The sequence below is a fragment of the Oncorhynchus keta genome, chromosome 17, assembly GCF_023373465.1.
Source record: "Oncorhynchus keta strain PuntledgeMale-10-30-2019 chromosome 17, Oket_V2, whole genome shotgun sequence".
NCBI classification, from domain to species: Eukaryota; Metazoa; Chordata; class Actinopteri; order Salmoniformes; family Salmonidae; genus Oncorhynchus; species Oncorhynchus keta.
In genome coordinates, this window is record NC_068437.1 from 35,851,276 (window position 1) to 35,867,197 (window position 15,922).

The window sequence follows — 15,922 nt, forward strand, 5'->3', positions numbered from 1 at the left end:
CCAAGTACAACCATATAGGATTCTTCGGTTAGTCCCCATAGGGAACCCTTTTTGGTGCTAGTTAGAATCCTTTGCAGATTGTAGAGTCTAGAGCCCAACCAATATGGGATTTCTGAGTCCGATAATGATACCGATTTTAGGGAGGCAAAAGTCACCAATTACTGATATATACTGTAGATAGTCAAATATATCTATGGCAGTGGATACGAAAGCAGAAGTGTAGGTTTTTTAACAAAATATTAAAATTAACATTATTTAACAACATTTGATTTGTAGTTTACATGATAACCACCAAAAAGCAACTATATCCTCTATAAGTACAAAACAATTATTCAGTTTACCTTCTTAGGTTTGTGAAGATGTATCTATCTATGGCTGTGGATAAGAATGCAGAAGTGTTTGTGCTGAAGTACCACAAGCACACTAATAAACAAGGGGCTGAAGGAATTAAACTTTGTGTCAAATAAATCTGAAACTGCACTGTTCCCAAGTTCACAAACGTTGCTGCGAAATGCAGTTTGTCATGTCACCACTAGATGTTAGCATTTGTATTGAGTATATTCACTACAGTGCTTTACAACAGTCAAATGTTATGTAAAGGAACACTTTATGGCAACCTTGCAATGAGAGGGGTACTAACTTACTTGAACAATCAGATGAGGGAGTGTGATGGGGAGACGAGAGTCATGCATTTATTTTATGTAGTGATCCATCAATGAATTTGGTTATTTATTAGATATAATAAAACTAACCATTCTAAATGCAAAGTGGTAATCGGATGTCTTATTCAAACTCAGCTTGCGAGCTTATAATGATGTTTGCCCTTACTCATAGTTACTATCATGATGTTTGCCCTTACTCATAGTTACTATCATGATGTTTGCCCTTACTCATAGTTACTATCATGATGTTTGCCATTACTCATAGTTACTATCATGATGTTTGCCCTTACTCATAGTTACTATCATGATGTTTGCCGTTACTCATAGTTACTATCATGATGTTTGCCCTTACTCATAGTTACTATCATGATGTTTGCCCTTACTCATAGTTACTATCATGATGTTTGCCATTACTCATAGTTACTATCATGATGTTTGCCCTTACTCATAGTTACTATCATGATGTTTGCCCTTACTCATAGTTACTATCATGATGTTTGCCCTTACTCATAGTTACTATCATGATGGTTGCCCTTACACATAGTTACTTGTCTTAACCCAAAATAGGTTTACTCCAATAGCTGCATTGTTTTTAAAATGGCATGTAGACAAACAAATTGACACATCTTGAATTTTTATTTTATTTTCAAAATTCACAATTTAAACATACAGAGTTTCACAGACATTTCCATTTGATTTTGGGATAATTTAAGATGAAAGCTTCAACCGTGTTACTTTATTTGTCACTTAGGCACTTTATTTAACTTAACATACCCTTGCAGTCCGCCAGTTTCCATCTCTGTACAAAGGCATGGTCTTCAAGCTATGGAAGATGGCAAAACATTGAATAATAATAATAATTATTATTATTATTAATTTGCACTTTTCTAGACACCCAAAGCTCTTTAGAATGTAAGGGGAAACTCACCACCCGTACCCCAATTACCCCACATGGCCCATCCACTCGCCTCTACAGAGGACAAAAGTAACAGTTTTACATTTTTGTTTTCTACAAATATTTTGTTACACATTATTCATACAGTTTACATGCTTTTTTTGCGGTCATTCAACTTGTAATTCCAAGTTGGAAGCTCTGGCATCTTTCTAGAGCTCCAACTTTCTGACCTGAAGATCACTGACGTGATGATTTGACCTAGTTTTTTTCCCAAGTTTCTAGTTGTCTTGAAAGCACCAATACTCTTGCAATGCCATGGGATCTTTAGTGACCACAGAGTTGTGACCACAGAGTTGGAACATCCATTTAAAGCCCCATCTTCTTCAAGTACTTAACACTTAAACATCATTAAAACGTAATGAATGTTGTAAAGTGTTTGGTATAAATTATAGTGATTTGTCTTTGAACTTACTGGCTTGTTCTTGTTCATTTCAGCAGCATATTTTGATTTGGCATTTGATTTTCTGTCTTTCCCTGGTGGTATTCATTGTCTTTGTGAACACAATTGAATGGGAGACTTTTACACTCCCAACTGAGTTTTTTTCCTGACAAAGGTTGTGTATCTATTGAAGGTCGCTCAGAAATTATTCACACCCCTTGACTTTTTCTACATTTTGTTACGTTACAGCCTTATTCTAAAATGGATTATTTAGACCCTTTACTCAGTACTTTGTTGAAGCACCTTTGGCAGCGATTATAGTCTCGAGTCTTCTTGGGTATGACGCTACAAGCTTGGCACACCTGTATTTGAGGAGTTTCTCCTATTCTTCTCTACAGATCCTCTCAAGCTTTGTCAAGTTGTATGGGGAGCCTCGCTGCACAGCTATTTTCAGGTCTCTCCAGAGATGTTGGATCGGGTTTAAGTCCGGGTACTGGCTGGGCCACTCAAGGACATTTAGAGACTTGTCCCGAAGCCACTCCTGCGTTGTCTTTGATGTGTGCTTAGGGTCTGAGGTCTGAGGTCCTGAGCGCTCTGGAATAGGTTTTGATCAAGGATCTCTCTGTACTTTGTTCTGTTACTCTTTCCCTCGGTCATGACTAGTCTCCCATTCCCTGCCGCTGAAAAACATCCCCACAGCATGATGCTGCCACCACCATGCATCACCATAGGGATGGTGCCAGGTTTCCTCCAGACTAGGGCTGTGGTGGTCACAAAATTTCATCAGCCGGGGATTTTCAAGCAAATAACTGTCGGACTCACGGTAATTGACCATTAATTAACATGAACACATTTAGCATCTCCTGGCTTCCACACATTCCACAATTTTTTTTAAATTATAATAAATCCATGTAATATAGCCTACACCTTCACAATAAATCCATTATTTATTTTAGACAGGTCTAAAGAAGCATGATATAAAGAAAATGTAGTCTATTTCAGAAGAAAAGATTAGCATACTCTGAGTTGCCCTTATGTTAGGGCCTGATGTGGCGGTGCCAAATGGCTGTGGGCTACACTAGTTAATTTAGCAGACAGGATTTGTTTATAATTCTGTTTCATTATTTTATATGATTTTATAGTATGAAGAATACAATTGAGAAAAGCTGAATATAATATACATATTTTCTCCAAACGATTTGAGGGAGTGCGCACATGCGGCTATTCTTGTTAACAAAGTAAGTACTTCTATATGTTTAATTTAGAATTATTAATGTAACTCTAGTTGTTCTACAAATGTTGGGCTATATGTTTTCATTTATAATACATTGTAAGGCTACAAGATGAGACTCAAATGATGATTTGAAAAAAGTTCCTTGAAAGGCATGGAGCTCTGCTTTTTTGCGCATGTTGTACACACTCTAATACTCGCTCATTCACAATTTGACAAGCACTTGATAATGCACTTGATAATGCCTCAAATTACATGGCAGCATCTCTTCTAGGGAGTTTTTCCTAGCCACCGTGCTTCTACACCTGCATTGCTTGCTGTTTGGCGTTTTAGGCTGGGTTTCTGTACCTTACTTTGAGATATCAGCTGATGTACGAAGGGCTATATAAATACATTTGATTTGATTTGATCTCCTTTGTGGCCATAATGCACCCTAAAAAAATCTATGCCTTTTGCTGCCCGGAGTGCTGCGTTTGCCCTGAATGTGCTGCGCAATCCGAAGCGTCTCGCACTCGCATGGCTCTCCATCACACATGATCCGGTCTTTCTCACAGGATACAAGTTAAGACAGACACATCGGCAAAGCAACTGCGATTATCCAATTCCGAGGTGCATATTGAAGATATTGGATGAACTGTCCACATGTACTTTTCGTCAGCCAACAAGATGAGTAGGCCTAACAAATAGCAAAAGCACTAGCCTATGTCAATCTACTATCCCCCAAAGTACAAAAGTCAACCTAATATATTCTGTGCGAGAAATAAATATTCCAAACAGTCTGTGACAGTTGTGGGATGCGATAGATTGTAAATTAATACAACCACTAACATAAAAAAAAAACATTTGTTCATGCAAAGTAGCTAACGCAACAGATCAGAACGTTTTGCTTAAAAGGTTGATAAATTATTAGGCTATTTTTTTTACATTATAAGCGCAGCAATGCACAGATGGTAGTAGGCTAAAAGCGTGAATGTTCCATTAGCAGAAAACACCGTTATCAAAGGTGACCGCAAATGCAATTATGCATTTATTATTAATGCTTTTATTGTAAAGGTGCATTTTTATGTTGAAAATTTGTTTGCAGTCACTTAGAAATTAAGCACATTTTTTGTCCATTAAAATAACATCAAATTGATCATAAATGCAGTGTATACATTGTTAATGTTGTTCTGGCTCAAAAGGGCCAGAAACAAAGAACTTGCTTCTGAAACTTGTCAGTCTATTCTTGTTCTGAGAAATGAAGGCTAGTCTTAGTGGTTCCAAACTTCTTCAATTTAAGAATAATGGAGGCCACTGTGTTCTTGGGGACCTTCAATGCCGCAGAAATGTTTTGGTACCCTTCCCCAGATCTGTGCCTCGACACAATCCTGTCTCGGAGCTCTAAGGACAATTCCTTCGACCTCATGGCTTGGTTTTTGCTCTGACATGCACTGTCAACTGTGGGACCTTATATAGACAGGTGTGTGCCTTTCCAAATCATGTCCAATCAATTTAATTTACCACAGGTGGACTCCAATCAAGTTGTAGAAACATCTGAAGGATGATCAATGGAAACAGGATGCACCTGAGCTCAATTTTGAGTCTCATAGCAAAGGGTCTGAATAATTATGTAAATAAGGTAATTTCTTATTTTTTATGTATAAATTTGCTAGCATTTCTAAAAAATAAAAATAAACGTTTTTCCTTTGACATTATTTGGTATTGTGTGTAGATTGATGAGGAAAACGTTTATTTAGAATTTTAGAATAGAGCTATAAAGTAGCACAATGTGGAAAAGGTCAAGGGGTCTGAATACTTTCCATATGCACTGTCTGTCAAGTCCCTCAGTCGAGCAGTGAATTTCAATCACAGATTCAACCACAAAGACCAGGGAGGTTTTGCAATGCCTCGCTAAGAAGGGCACCTATTGGTAGATGGGTCAAAATAAAAAAATCAGGGATTGAATATCCCTTTGACCATGGTGAAGTTATTCATTACTCTTTGGATGGTGGATGGAGTAACTACATGCGTCCTTCCTGTCAATGTTCTAGGTGAATGGAATAAGGCGGAGTCAGGCGCAGAACACAGGTTTGAGTAAAGCCACGATTTTTACTCAAATTCAACAAATATCCAACAAGGATAAACATAAACAATCCAGATCACGTACACGGAACCACTTCACAAAAGCAATCACGCACAAAACAACAGGGGGAGCCAGAGGGTTAAATAAGGAACATTGATATTGGAATGGAAACCAGGTGAGTATAATGAAGACAAAACAAAACGAAAATGAAACATGGATCGGTGGTGACAAGAAAGCAGGTGACGTCAACCGCCGAACACCGCCCAAACAATGAGAGGGACCAACTTCGGCGGAAGTCGTGACACTTCCTAACTCAGTCGCCGGAGAGGAATTAAACATTTTCTCCTGAATACAAAGTGCTGTGTTTGGGGCAAATCCAATACAACACATTATTGAGTAACGATCTACTTATTTTCAAGCATAGTGGTTATGGGTATGCTTGTAATCATTCTGTTTTTCAGGATAACAAAAAAAAAAGAATGGAGCTAAGCACAGGCTAAATCATAGAGAAAAACCTGGTTCAGTCTGCTTTCCACCAGACTCTGGAAGAGGAATTCACTTTCAGCAGGACAATAACCTAAAACACAATTCTAAATCTACACTAGAGTTTCTTACCAAGAAGACAGTGAATGTTCCTGAGTGGCCAAGTTACAGTTTTGACTTATCTACTTGAAAATCTATGGCTTGACCTGAAAATGGTTGTCTAGCAATGTTCAACAAATGTTGCACAATCCAGGTGTGAAAAGCTCTTTGAGACTTACCCAGAAAGACTGTAATCACTGCCAAAGTATTGACAAAGTATCTACAAAGTATTGACTCATCGGTGTGAATACTTATGTGAATTAGATACTTCTGTATTTCAATTTAAATACAATTTCTAAAAACAAATTTTCAGTTTGTCATTATGGGGTATTGTGTGTAGATGTGTGAGGGAGCAAATATATTTAATCCATTTTGAATTCAGGCTGTAACACAACAAAATGGGGAATAAGTCAAGGGATATGAATACTTTCTGAATGCACTGTATGTTACTATTAGGATGAAAGGCTTTTAGGGAAGCTAACAAAATTAGAGGGTCATGGCTAGAAGGGATCCAACTTTAGTCAGAATTTACTTTTCGTAGCGGGTTTATACACAGCAGTTAGGAGAATAAACGTGTCAGGTTAGGAGAATTCGGTTAAGGTTAGGAAAAGGGTTAGATAAAATCTACTTTAGACTTAAATTTGACAAAAGCTTGATTCCATCTAGACCTGATCCAATGTGAGCTTGTTATGACAAGCACACACTAGCTGTTCATTATGAAAATGTTTTACATTTACATTACATTTTACATTTAAGTCATTTAGCAGACGCTCTTATCCAGAGCGACTTACAAATTGGTGCATTCACCTTATGACATCCAGTTTTCTTTCTGAAACTATCATGTAAATTACACTGTTATTCAATACCAAATGTATCAGCTATATATTTTGAATGTAAATGGCATGCACTGATGACTGAAAACATTCATGCAGAAAAATGCTTGCCGCACTGGTTTTAGTCACACACGTTCTAGTTTAGTGAGCTACAGTTGAAGTCGGAAGTTTACATACACCTTAGCCAAATACATTTAAACTCCGTTTTTCACAATTCCTGACATTTAATCCTAGTAGAAATTCCCTGTCTTAGGTCAGTTAGGATCACCACTTTATTTTAAGAATGTGAAATGTCAGAATAATGGTAGAGAGAAGGATTTATTTAAGCTTTTATTTCTTTCATAACATTCCCAGTGGGTCAGAAGTTTACATACACTCAATTAGTATTTGGTAGCATTGCCTCTAAATTGTTTAACTTGGGTCAAATGTTTTGGGTATCCTTCCACAAGCTTCCCACAATAAGTTGGGTGAATTTTGGCCCATTCTTCCTGACAGAGCTGGTGTAACTGAGTCAGGTTTGTAGGCCTCCTTGCTCGCACATGCTTTTTCAGTTCTGCCCACACATTTTCTATATGATTGAGGTCAGGGCTTTGTCAGGGCTTTGTGATGGCCACTCCAATACCTTGACTTTGTTGTCCTTAGGCCATTTTGCCACAACTTTGGAAGTATGCTTGGGGTCAATGTCCATTCGGAAGACTCATTTGCGACCAAGCTTTAACTTCCTGACTGATGTCTTGAGATGTTGCTTCAATATATCCACATAATTGTCCTCCCTCATGACGCCATCTATTTTGTGAAATGCACCAGTCCCTCATGCAGCAAAGCACCCTCACAACATGATGCTGCCACCCCCGTGCTTCACAGTTGGGATGGTGTTCTTCGGCTTGCAAGCCTCCCCCTTTTTCCTCCAAACATAACGATGGTCATTATGGCCAAACAGTTCTATTTTTGTTTAATCAAAAAGTACGATCTTTGTCCCCATGTGCAGTTGCAAACCGTAGTCTGGCTTTTTTATGGCGGTTTTGGAGCAGTGGCTTCTTCTTTGCTGAGTGGCCTTTCAGGTTATGTCAATATAGGACTCGTTTTACTGTGGATATAGATATTTTGTACCTGTTTCCTCCAGCATCTTCACAAGGTTCTTTGCTGTTGTTCTGGGATTGATTTGCACTTTTCGCACCAAAGTACGGTCATATCTAGGAAACAGAATGCGTCTGCATCCTGAGCGGTATGGCGGCTGTATGGTCCCATTGTAACGGCTTTCTTCCTGGGAAGGAGAGGACCAAAGCACAGGGTGGTGAGTGTTAAACATCTTTAATAAAGATGAATACCGAGAACACTGCAAATATACAAAACAATACATGTGAAAACCGAAACAGTCCTGTGTGGTGAAACAAACACAGACACGGAAATAATCACCCACAAACCCCAACAAAAAACAAGCTACCTAAATATGGTTCTCAATCAGAGACAATGACTAACACCTGCCTCTGACTGAGAACCATATCAGGCAAACCACAGAAACAGACAAACTAGACACACAACATAGAATGCCCACCCAGCTCACGTCCTGACCAACATTAAAACAAGGAAAACACACAAGAACTATGGTCAGAACGTGACACCCATGGTGTTTATACTTGCATACTGTTGTTTGTACAGATGAACGTGGTACCTTCAGGCATTTGGCAATTGCTCCCAAGGATGAACCGGACTTGTGGAGGTCTACAGTTTTGTTCTGAGATCTTGGCTGATTTCTTTTGATTTTCCCATGTGTGCAAGCAAATGGCCTGAATGACAGATCTGCGCCAACTGTCTTGTTTTTTGCAGATTGCATATTTTGATTGCAAACTAAATAAGACCACAAACATAATAGGCCGAGACAAAGGGTGATATTTTTGTATAAAGGAAGTCCAGTGCTCACACATTAAGTAGCACAGATTGCTGGCTAGTCTAACTACCTTGCTGGCTAGATAGAGCCTTACTACATTGCCGGCTAGCTATCCAGCTAACGTTAACTAGGTGAACTAGTTAACATTTGTTGAGGAGACGTATTTGTTCAGTCTATGTTTATAATATTGGTGCTTTATTTGTGGAATAAAGACCGAAACAAATATTTCTATGACAGGCTAATATCCATAGCCACGGGAAGAAGTTTGGGCATGGGGGCCAATACACTACTTTTGTGAAAATCTTTTAACTAAATTCATTTAAGTGTTTACCAACAATTGTCCATTCAGTCTGATAATTATTTGTACAAAACAGTTTATCAGATAATACTTGTGGAATATAAACACTTGCTTGATATGTTTTCCAGTTTCTTGAAATACTTTGTAAATGCCACTTGTTTCTTTGTTAAAACTGAGATGGTGTCACGCCTTGGTCATTGTATTTTGTGTTTTCGTTATATATTTGGTCAGGCCAGGGTGTGACATGGGTTTATGTTATTGTATTTTCGTATTGGGGTTTGTAGTATTTTGGGATCGCGGCTGATTAGGGGTGTTGTATAGGCTTGGCTGCCTGAGGCGGTTCTCAATCAGAGTCAGCTGATTCTCGTTGTCTCTGATTGGGAACCGTATTTAGGTAGCCTGGTTTCGCTTTGTATTTCGTGGGTGATTGTTCCTGTCTCTGTGTAGTTTCACCAGATAGGCTGTAATTAGATTTCACGTTCCGTTTGTTGTTTTGTATTGTGTAATAGTTATTTCATGTATCGTGTCACTTTCCTTCATTAAAGATCATGAGTAACAACCACGCTGCATTTCGGTCCGACTCTCTTTCGACAAACGAAGAACGCCGTTACAGATGGTCTATTCATTCCTTTTCCATTTTAGTAGCACTCTTATCCAGAGCCACTTACAGTAGTGAGTGCATACATGTTCATATTAGTCACCCAAGGGAATTGAACCCACAACCCTAGCATTGCAAACACAATGCTCTTCCAACTGAACCACATCATCACAAACCACTTGATATCTCAATGTACTCAATTACTGTATTGCGCATTGCTTTTCTTCTTGGTGATGAAAAGTCTACAGGTACAAACCTAGATGACCAGCCTATGTACAATGCGGTAATGTACATTTACAATAAGTGGTTTGTAAGTGATTGTTTTCCATGTTATTTAATCAAGAAAAATATTTCACCCTCCCAGAGTGCAAAGAACCTTGGCGTGACCCTGCAAACATCAAAGTAGTGACTTGCTAATGCAGGTTCTTACTATACAACATCAGTAGAGTACAACCTTAAAGCACACAGGAAGAGGCGCAAGTCCTAACCCAGGCACTTGTCCTCTCCTGTTTAGATTACTGCAACCAGCTGTTCGCTGGGCTCCCCGCTTGTGCCATCAAACCCCTGCAACTTATCCAGAACGCTGCAGCCTGCCTGGTTTTCAACTTTCCCAAGTTCTCTCATGTCACCCCGCTCCTCCGCACACTCCACTGGATTCCAGTCGAAGCTTGCATCCACCATGGTACTTGCCTACGGAGCAGCAAGAGGACTTGACCCTCCCTACCTTCAGGCTATTCTCAAACCCAACACCCCAACCCGAGCAGTCCACCACCTCAGGTTTCTTGGCCCTCCCACCACTACAGGAGGGCAGCTCCTGCTCAGCCCAGTCCAATAACTTCTTTGTCCTGGCACCCCAATGGTGGAACCAGCTTCCTGCTGAATCTAGAACAGCAGAGTCCCTGCCCATCTTATGAAAACATTTGAAACCATACCTCTTCAAACAGTGTCTTAAATAATCCTCTACTTTCTATGTAGTTTCTATGCCTGTGATATGTGTTTGTCCCACCTAGCTATCTTAAGATGAATGCCCTAACTGTAAGTCGCTTTGGATAAGAGTGTCTGCTAAATGACTAAAATATAAAAATGTAAATGGATGTTTTGTGTCTTTGCCCATAACTTTGCACCTTTTGATGTAAATGTTACCTGGATTCGGTCCTATGTAGCAAGATTTAAAATTGTGTTTTTTACACTGGATAAAAGTAGAGACTCAGAGCTAGAACATGGTATGTCATACACTACAGCCGAGGAACAATGGGAAAGTAATTCTGCTTTGAAAGCTAATACACTTGTAACCCTACTTTTGAGAAAATGGCCCTTGAATTTTTGGTACACCTACTGGAGAGCTCTTCTTTGTCTGCACCCATTCAGCATTCACACCCTCTTAAACCTTAGCCCCACCCATTTCTTTAAGGATTCACATGTGAGGCCATGTGCTAAACAACCAAAGATTTCAAGACTAAAGGCTGGTTTATACTACGTATATCGACATGTCTGTAGACAGTTGTTGAAGTGACATCATGAACATTCTATTGTCGTCTGACATCAAACTTGTTGTTGTCTTTCTGAAAAATGATAAACACAAAAACGACAGGGTGCGTGACATCAGCAGCCTGGTGGTTCATTTAAAAACTAATGTAGGATATGTCAATCTAGCAAACCAGGCAACTTAAAGCAACCTTCTAAACAACGTTTAGGTCTATTTCTAGCTTGTTAGCTAGCTAGCTAATGTTAAGTCAGCTGGCTAGCCAGTTCAAATAATGACCATATCATAGCTGACATCATCTTAACTTTATTCATTATTTATTATTACGGGAAAATATACTCACAACAAGATCATTATTTACAATTTAATGGCAAGCTAATTATAGAAAATAGCTTACGGTTGGTTGTGAGTGTGACAAAATAAAAGCAGGGCCTTTTACCTGAGAATTTTAGAACTTGGGCACTGTCTCGTTGGCCTAACGTTATATCCTAATTTGACTTTAGTGCAGGTCATGTCAAATCAAATGTATTTATATAGCCTCCCGACTCATAAACTACTGCAGCATAAATACTGGAGGCTGAGACAGGAGGGGTCAGGAGACACTGTGGCCCCATCCGAGGACACCCCCGGACAGGGCCAAACAGGAAGGATAAACCCCACCCACTTTGCCAAAGCACAGCCCCCACACCACTAGAGGGATATCTTCAACCACCAACTTACCATCCTGAGACAAGGATGAGTATAGCCCACAAAGATCTCCGCCATGGCACAACCCAAGGGGGGGCTCCAACCCAGACAGGATGACCACAAATGTTGCAAATGTCAGGCGAGACAGACAGCAAGGTTTATACAAATCTCCACTGTTGAAAACTAAATGTTAGTCTAAATGAAATGTGAGATAATGTCTAGATGCTTTTTATAGTGGAGATCTAGTTTATAAATTGCTTGGCTGGGCTGATGAGACAGTGGATTGCGTAGTCAGATGGAACAGAGTAAATAGGCTTTTTAACGTCATAGATTTAGCTGGTGGTAACTTGTGCAATATACACGGGCTGGAATGCAGTTCTAACCAATCAGCATTCAGGATTAGACCCACCCATTGTATAATATGATGTTAAAGGTTCTAGGTAGAACACTTTGCCTTTACAAGATCCCTCGTCTTCTTAAAAGGATTCTTCAGATAAAAACGGTTCTTGGTAAAAAAATATCCCTCCACAAAGAACCCTTTTGGAACCTTTTGAGATACAAATCAAATCAAATCAAATCAAATTTATTTATATAGCCCTTCGTACATCAGCTGATATCTCAAAGTGCTGTACAGAAACCCAGCCTAAAACCCCAAACAGCAAACAATGCAGGTGTAAAAGCACGGTGGCTAGGAAAAACTCCCTAGAAAGGCCAAAACCTAGGAAGAAACCTAGAGAGGAACCGGGCTATGTGGGGTGGCCAGTCCTCTTCTGGCTGTGCCGGGTAGAGATTATAACAGAACATGACCAAGATGTTCAAATGTTCATAAATGACCAGCATGGTCGAATAATAATAAGGCAGAACAGTTGAAACTGGAGCAGCAGCACAGTCAGGTGGACTGGGGACAGGAGCCTTCATGTCAGGTAGTCCTGGGGCACGGTCCTAGGGCTCAGGTCAGTTGAAACTGGAGCAGGAGCATGGCCAGGTGGACTGGGGACAGCAAGGAGTCCTCATGTCAGGTAGTCCTGGGACATGGTCCTAGGGCTCAGGTCCTCCGAGAGAGAGAAAGAAAGAGAGAAGGAGAGAATTAGAGAACGCACACTTAGATTCACACAGGACACCGACTAGGACAGGAGAAGTACTCCAGATATAACAAACTGACCCTAGCCCCCCGACACATAAACTACTGCAGCATAAATACTGGAGGCTGAGACAGGAGGGGTCAGGAGACACTGTGGCCCCATCCGAGGACACCCCCGGACAGGGCCAAACAGGAAGGATATAACCCCACCCACTTTGCCAAAGCACATCCCCCACACCACTAGATACAGCCACTGTCAAACACACTCCACCACCACCCCTCCACCCACACACATACACACATACACAGTGCTTGACTTGGTCAGGAGCACACCAGAGCTGAGTACCGACACCTAAATGCTCTACTGCTTGAGCTTCTGTTCGTCTTAGAGAATATTACCTCACAAGTATTGTGGAGCTCCTGCGCCTAAATATAAACAGTACCGGTACTCAAAACGGGTACTGGTACCTATTTCAGTCCAACTCAAGCATTGCACATACACACATACAGTATAAACATATACTGCATACTGGTAGTCATTGCCAATCCTCCATCCACTGCAGCAACAGTGCAGCAACAGTGAAGGGCATTGTGAAGGCAAGTTTGCTTCAATATACAGACAATGACAGTCCAAACCCAATAATTATCCAAAGTGTAGATCACCTCAGCATTTCCCCAGAGAGAGCAAAGCAGGGCAGCTTGTATTTCCTCAGGAGATGGAATTCATGTAGATGGAATCATTTAATAGGGACGGCACTGTTTTTCCAGCGAGGTGGCATTGATTGGATGGAGTTTCATGTCTATTAATAACACATGAGAGTGTGAGACGTGAATGCTGATGGAGGGAGTGTGTGGATGTGGAAGGTTGTTGAGGTGAGAGTCTGCTGCTGCCTCTACTGCTGTCACGCTGCGGAGTGGTTCTATTGCTTCTATTTTTGTCTTGGCCCGGTGCACGGCGGCGAGCAGCGAGGTGAGCAGTAAACCCATGTGATTTATGGTTTGATTATCTTCGCCCGCAGTCCTCATTTTCTCTGCTCACCACAAAGGCATATGCTCCATTAACGTCTAGTCCACTCTGCTCTACCTACCTACCTCCGCTAAATCAGCTGGAGAGATTTAATATGACCCTTGTACTTGGTGCAATGTGACCTGTCCCAAGAACAAAATCATTAGGAGCTACATGAAGGCTAGTTGTCATTACTGACTGCTTTACTGGTGCTCCACTGTGGGTAGCGCCAAGTTCACACAGCTGGCCTGACCACGTGATCTGCCCCGAAATTACGAAGACAGTTGAAAACAGCCGCTCAAAAGAGCGGTACCACTGAGGGAAATATTTCAGCTCAGCTTGCTGTACAGTACCCTATTATCCTACTATGAGGTTTTACTGTGTTTTCTCACCATTAAACACCAGTGTTTATGGCTACCTTTATAACGGTGCTGTTACTGGACACTGCTATTAAAACATTATGGACCACTTCCATTTCACAGCTGTGGGACCGACATGTCCCTGATATATCCCTCAGGCCTCTAGTGGTGATTTATGCATCTTTTTGTATTGTGTGTCTTTATCTTTCTTATCTGCCTGTAGAATGAACCTGATATGGAGGGATATCTCACTCACTAGAATATCTCTGTTAAGCTCTCCTCTCTTTGATTAGAATATCTCTAACATAAGAATACATATACAGTGCCTTGAGAAAGTATTCGGCCCCCTTGAACTTTGCGACCTTTTGCCACATTTCAGGCTTCAAACATAAAGATATAAAACTGTATTTTTTGTGGAGAATCAACAACAATCACAATCTGAGTACACAATCATGAAGCGGAACGACATTTATTGGATATTTCAAACTTTTTTAACAAATCAAAAACTGAAAAATTGTGCGTGCAAAATTATTCAGCCCCCTTAAGTTAATACTTTGTAGCGCCACCTTTTGCTGTGATTACAGCTGTAAGTCGCTTGGGGTATGTCTCTATCAGTTTTGCACATCGAGAGACTGACATTTTTTCCCATTCCTCCTTGCAAAACAGCTCGAGCTCAGTGAGGTTGGATGGAGAGCATTTGTGAACAGCAGTTTTCAGTTCTTTCCACAGATTCTCGATTGGATTCAGGTCTGGACTTTGACTTGGCCATTCTAACACCTGGATATGTTTATTTTTGAACCATTCCATTGTAGATTTTGCTTTATGTTTTGGATCATTGTCTTGTTGGAAGACAAATCTCCGTCCCAGTCTCAGGTCTTTTGCAGACTCCATCAGGTTTTCTTCCAGAATGGTCCTGTATTTGGCTCCATCCAACTTCCCATCAATTTTAACCATCTTCCCTGTCCCTGCTGAAGAAAAGCAGGCCCAAACCATGATGCTGCCACCACCATGTTTGACAGTGGGGATGGTGTGTTCAGGGTGATGAACTGTGTTGCTTTTACGCCAAACATAACGTTTTGCATTGTTGCCAAAAAGTTCAATTTTGGTTTCATTTGACCAAGGTGGCTTGTGGCAAACTTTAAACAACACTTTTTATGGATATCTTTAAGAAATGGCTTTCTTCTTGCCACTCTTCCATAAAGGCCAGATTTGTGCAATATACGACTGATTGTTGTCCTATGGACAGAGTCTCCCACCTCAGCTGTAGATCTCTGCAGTTCATCCAGAGTGATCATGGGCCTCTTGGCTGCATCTCTGATCAGTCTTCTCCTTGTATGAGCTGAAAGTTTAGAGGGACGGCCAGGTCTTGGTAGATTTGCAGTGGTCTGATACTCCTTCCATTTCAATATTATCGCTTGCACAGTGCTCAAAAAGCTTGGGAAATCTCTTTGTATCCAAATCCGGCTTTAAACTTCTTCACAACAGTATCTCGGACCTGCCTGGTGTGTTCCTTGTTCTTCATGATGCTCTCTGCGCTTTTAACGGACCTCTGAGACTATCACAGTGCAGGTGCATTTATACGGAGACTTGATTACACACAGGTGGATTGTATTTATCATCATTAGTCATTTAGGTCAACATTGGATCATTCAGAGATCCTCACTGAACTTCTGGAGAGAGTTTGCTGCACTGAAAGTAAAGGGGCTGAATAATTTTGTACGCCCAATTTTTCAGTTTTTGATTTGTTAAAAAAGTTTGAAATATCCAATAAATGTCGTTCCACTTCATGATTGTGTCCCACTTGTTGTTGATTCTTCA

At 40.5% G+C, this 15,922-nt stretch overlaps 1 protein-coding gene across 5 annotated transcripts in view; it reads left to right on the plus strand.

Moving 5' to 3' along the window:
* The window catches only part of furinb (furin (paired basic amino acid cleaving enzyme) b), a 198,925-nt gene that overhangs the window by 169,531 nt on the left and 13,472 nt on the right, over window positions 1-15,922 (plus strand). The window lies entirely within an intron of this gene.